A 5,898-nucleotide genomic window follows, 5' to 3' on the forward strand; every position below is an offset into this window, starting at 1 on the left:
TGATGTCATATACATGGACTTTAGTAAGGCGTTTGATAAGGTTCCCCATGGTAGACTGATGGAGAAAGTGAAGTCACATGGTGTGCAGGGTGTCCTAGCTAGGTGGATAAAAAACTGGTTGAGCAACAGTAGACAGAGGGTATTAGTTGAAGGGAGTTTCTCGAAATGGAGAAAGGTGACCACTGGTGTTCCACAGGGGTCAGTGCTGGGGCCACTGTTGTTTGTAATATACATAAATGATCTGGCACTGTTGGTATAATCAGCAAGTTTGCAGATGACACAAAGATTGGTGGAGTAGCAGAAAGCATAAGGGACTGTCATAGAATACAGGAGGATATAGATAGACTGGAGAGTTGGGCAAAGAAGTGGCAGATGGAGTTCAATCCAGACAAATGTGAGGTGATGCATTTTGGGAAGTCTAATTCTAAGGTGAACTATATTGTAAATGGAAGAGCCTTGGGAAAAGTTGATGGGCAGAGAGATCTGGGAGCTCAGGTCCATTGTACACTGAAGGTTACTGCACAGGTGGATAGAGTGGTCAAGAAGGCATATGGTATGCTTGCCTTCATTTGACGGGGTATTGAGTATAAGAGCTGTCAGGTAATGTTAAAATTGTACAAGACATTGGTTCGGCCACATTTAGAATACGTGTACAGTTCTGGTTGCCACATTACCAAAAGGACGCTTTGGAGAGGGTGCAGAGAAGGTTTACGAGGATGTTGCCTGGTATGGAAGGTGCTAGCTATGAAGAGAGGTTGAGTAGGTTAGGATCGTTTTCCTTAAGAGAAAGGAGATTGAGGGGGGACCTGACTGAGGTTTACAAATTCATGAAGGGTATAGACAGGGTGGATGGAGATAAGTTTTTTCCCAGGGTGCGGGATTCAATAACGAGAGGTCACGCTTTCAAGGTGAGAGGTGAAAAGTTTAAGGGGGATATATACATCAAGTACTTTATACAGAGAGTGGTAGGTGCCTGGAACACGTTGTCGGCAGCAGAGGTGGTAGAGGCAGACACGGTAGATTCATTTAAGGTGGGTCTGGACAGATGCATGAGTTGGTGGGGAGCAGAGGGATACAGATGTTTAGGAATTGGGTGACAGGTTTAGACAGTACATTTGGATTGGCTCAGGCTTGGAGGGCCGAAGGGCCTGTTCCTGGGCTGTAAATTTTCTTTGGTCTTTGTTCTTTATGTTGCAAATTTAGACACAACATCAGAAGGTGTTTTGTTCAGAATGTAAATCCTGATTATTGGAGGTAAAATTGCAGAGGAATGAGTTGAATATTGTGGTGAAAACCAGGAGGCTTCTCTATCCATTTGTGTTATTGGGTTCAGCTCCACTTTCTTTAATTTTGTTTTTTTTTACAGCACTGACTTCAAACTGTTTGTTCAGTGAATGACAGGTACTGAGCATCCATTTCTGATGCCAAGATATTGTCACAATGTCAGTAGCCAATGGTAAGAGATTCTTTGAGATCTATTCTGAAATTTGAAGCTTTAACCTGCAATGTTACAGTGGTAACTAATAATATACAATAACTAGTTATGATGCAGGGATTTGTAATCTTTGAGCTTGCCAAAGGTGCTCATCAATCATGTTTGACTTTGTAACCTCATTGCTAGTTTCTTCATTCTGAAAGAGAATTCACAAATGTGTAAATTCAGCAATGAGTGGTACGGTAATCATGATGGAAATAAGGAGAAACTTCAGACAGAAGGCTGTAGAGGCCAGGTCACTGAGTATATTTAATGATTAAGGAGCGTCGCTCCGAAAGCTAGTGTGCTTCCAATTAAACCTGTTGGACTATAACCTGGTGTTGTGTGATTTTTAATTGAGTATATTTAAGGCATAGATAGATAGATTCTTGATTGTCAAGGGTCACAGGGAGAAAGCAGGAGAATGGGGATGAGAAACTTATCAGCCATGAGTGAATGGCAGAGTAGACTCGATGGGCTGAATGGCCTAATTTCTGCTCCTATGTTTTATGGACTCCTAAATCACTGGAAAGTTTCAATTCTTTTCCAACCCAAGAAAATTAGGATCTGAAGTGGATTGATTGCAAAACAAACCTGCCCCCTTGTGGCGAAAGGCAGGACATTCAGGTGGACACAATTCAAATTGTTTACAAATTAACTGAATTCAGAGGCAGATTATTTTTGAAATGGAAAATTGTGGAGTTGAAAAACTGGCATCAGACACAAAACAACAAGTCACTGAAAGGTCAGACTTTGCCTTCAGAGGTTATGGGACAACATGAGCTCACCTGGTCGGGCCAGAGGGAGATTCAATCCTTTCATGAAGTCAGGATCTCTACTGACATTTGTTACGTGGGCCATTCAGCTTTTCAAACCTGTGCTATATCATTAGCACCTGAAAGTCAATCCCCTGCCTCAATTTCACATCCTCTGATATTTTTAACTGTTAAAAATCTATTAGTGTCTGTCTTGAAAAGTTTCAATTCTGCACCTACATCCGGAGCCATTCAGAGATGGAGAGAGCTGAGCCTCTGAGCTTCGTAACCAGGGAAAGGGAAGCTGAGGGGAGACGGCAAGAATCCTATTCTCACAGTTCCTTGTGCACAAGTTATTTTTGTTGAATCCAGTGGGGACTTTTCCTGACCTCCAAATATAGATAAAAACTTGTCTCAAGGCTCATCGTTTGCTGGACAAGCTTCAGGCTTCACATCTCACAAGGTCAGGTTTTGACCGTCACCAATGAGAGAGAATCACACTCTTTATGACATTCAGTAGTGTTACCATCACTAAATCCCACACTATCAACATCCTGGGGGCTGCCCTTGATAAGCAATTCAACTGGACTTGCGATATAAACATAGTGGCTACATGAGCAGGTCAAAGGCTAAGAAAACTGCGGTGAGTAGCTCACCTCCTTATTCCCAAAAGGGAGTCTGCAAGGTCAAGTCAACACAGGCCACTGTTTACTCACACTGTCCTTTGCCGTCCTGTCACTAACTGTGCAAGGAAGATGTAATGGAACTTCCAAAAAGCAGATTTGCCAAAATACCTTGAGAGTTTGGATGGTACCCTTGTGACTATATCAGTCCATAGTCTACCTGTGTTTTGAATTATATCAGCACTTCGAATATACCATTCAGAAAGCTACTTGCTCTGTTGTCACTCATGGGTATGAATCAGCAATATCCCTTGCCTAGAGACAGAGAGCAAAGCCTTCTAGAGGAATATGAGATCACCTAATGACCCGGATACAGTTGACAATTCAGTTCAAGTCAGTCACTGCAGATGTTGTAGAAAAAAAGAGTCCTCTGGGCTCAGGTACATAATTCTTTGAAGTTTGCATCACAGGTAGACAAGGTGATTAAGAAGGCATTCAGCATACTTGCCTTCATTGCTCAGACCTTTGAGTACAGGAGTCAGGAATTGGGATATCAACAAACACATAGACGTGGACCCAATATACCAGCCACTACAGCGGACAGCTGAAACTGACAACCGGAAGCGGCAGGGACAGGCCACTATAAATGCCGGAGGAAACACCACAGAAGCGCTTCACAGGAGGCTCCCAAGCACTGAGGATGTCACCTAGGCAGGGGACGAAACGTTTGCAACAAAAACTTCCAGCTCGGCGAACAGAACCACAGCAACTAACCTATACTTCCCACTGGCTCGGGAAAACAACCAACATCATCAAAGCCCATCCCACCATGGTTATATTCGCTTCCACACGCTCCTGCCAGGCAGAAGATGTGCAAGTTTGAAAACGCATCTGAACAGTTTCAGGAACAGCTTCTTCCCCACTGTTCTCAGACTTCTGAGCAGACCTCAAATGTTAATGGGTTGAATGTAGTCCGGAGTCCATGTGGGATGAGTTGGTTACGGAGTCAGGCACTGAGGAAGCAAATGTGGCTGTGGTAGCGAGTCTGTTTCAGGACATGGTTGAAGAGCTTCAGGGCAGAGGAGATGACCTGGGGATTGCAGTGAGAGAGAGACTCACTGAGATTCTTGTGGAGAGAGGAGGCAAACATCTTCAAGGTAGGCATCCCTGCAAGAAGATTTGCAGTAAGGTTAAAATCAACTAGGCAAAAGTGAGGACTGCAGATGCTGGAAACCAATGTTTAGATCAGAGTGGTGTGGAAAAGCACATCAGGTCAGGCAGCATCCGAGGAGCAGGAAAATCGACGTTTCGGGCAAAAGCCCTTCATCAGGAATAGAGTCAGGAAGGCTCCAGAGTGGAGAGATAAATGGGGGAAAGGGGTGGGGGTGGTGCTGGGGAGAAGGTAGCAAAGAGTACAATGGGTGAATGGGGGTGGGGATGGAGGTGATAGATGTGAGAAATGCCACTCACTCTTCAATAATTTCAGTCTGAGTCAAATTCCGAAGCAGGTATTTATTGAAGCATTTTTATAAGTATGGGTGTCCGACAAATAGGCACACCGATCAAAAGGTTACACCGCAAGTTATGCAGTTCCGCTGAGTGTCTCGGTACTCCTCTTTTACCTTATTGGCTTAGCATGCAAAGCGTCAAACCTATCACAAGCTACTCACTTCACTCCTCCTCTGTTTACTTCTCCCACTACTCAAAGCCTGTCGCCCCTTACTCTTGTTTGTTTCTTGCCTTATTTGGCCTATCCGATTCCTTGTTTGTAACAAATTCCAAGTGTTAGCTTGACCATTTTACCACACAGCTTGACTGTTTTACCACATCACTCTGTGGTCTATTGTTAGCATGCACGACTTCTGCATTATGGTTTCTGCTAAAGCAACTTTTCCTCCCTGGTAGTCCACACTGAACCTTATGACCGTTGATTGTGGTTTCTGCCGAACCAATACTTACATTTTTCAAAACATATTTTCCACATAGGTCAGAGAGGAGGGTGGAGCAGATAGGTGGGAAGGGAAATTGACATGTGGGACAGGTCATAAGGGCGGTGCTGATCTGGAAGGTTGGAACTGGGGTAAGGTGGGGGGAGGGGAAATGAGGAAACTGGAGAAGTCTGCATTGATGCCCTGGGGTTGAAGTGTTCCGAGGCGGAAGATGAAGCGTACTTCCTCCAGGCGTTGGGTGGTGAGGGAGCGGCGGTGGAGGAGGCCCAGGACCTGCATGTACTCGGCAGAGTGGGAGGGGGAGTTGAAATGTTGGCACCACTCTGACCTAAACTCAAATGTTAATGTTGATCTCTCTCTCCCTGTCTGTGCCTTCCCTGTGGCTGTAACACTATATTCTGTATTCCTTTCTGCTGCCCTGATGTATCTGTATGATACAATCTGCCCTTTTACAATAAAACAACACTTTCCACTGTATCGCGGGACATGGGACAACAATAAATCAAATCAATAAACCTGACTTGGAGGTGCAGGTGTTGGACTGGGGTGAACAAAGTTGGAAAGCACATAATACCAGGTTCTAGTGCAACAGGTTTAATTAAAATCACAAGCTTTCAGTTTGAAAACCCTTTTTTAGGTGAAATGATGAAGGAGCAGTGTTCAAAGCTTGTGATTTTAAAATAAACCTGTTGGACTATAACCAGGTGTCATGTGACCACCTTCAGCTGTGATTTTGAATTTTGTTTATAGCTTGTCTCATGTTGAGCTACTGTTTATTTTCATCTTTTACATTTTTTAAAATTAAAGATATTTTTGTTCTTTATGGTTTTCCCGCTTTCTGAATCACGCATGCGCAGACTAGTCGCCGGCACCAGGTAACACGCATGCGCAGCTCCCATGACAGGCGCGTGCGCAGTGCGCCCAGTGACGTCATTACAACATGGCGGCGCCCAGGCGGTGAATCAGCGTCGGAGAAGGGTCAGGGGTTACAGGTTGGTCCAGCCGTCGGCTCAGGGTCTTGGGGGGCGGACACCCCCCACCCCCACCCCCACCCTCTCCCTCCCTCCTTCCCCCCCCCACCCTCTCCCTCCCTCCTT

The sequence above is a fragment of the Chiloscyllium plagiosum genome, chromosome 22 (assembly GCF_004010195.1).
Source record: "Chiloscyllium plagiosum isolate BGI_BamShark_2017 chromosome 22, ASM401019v2, whole genome shotgun sequence".
NCBI classification, from domain to species: domain Eukaryota; kingdom Metazoa; phylum Chordata; class Chondrichthyes; order Orectolobiformes; family Hemiscylliidae; genus Chiloscyllium; species Chiloscyllium plagiosum.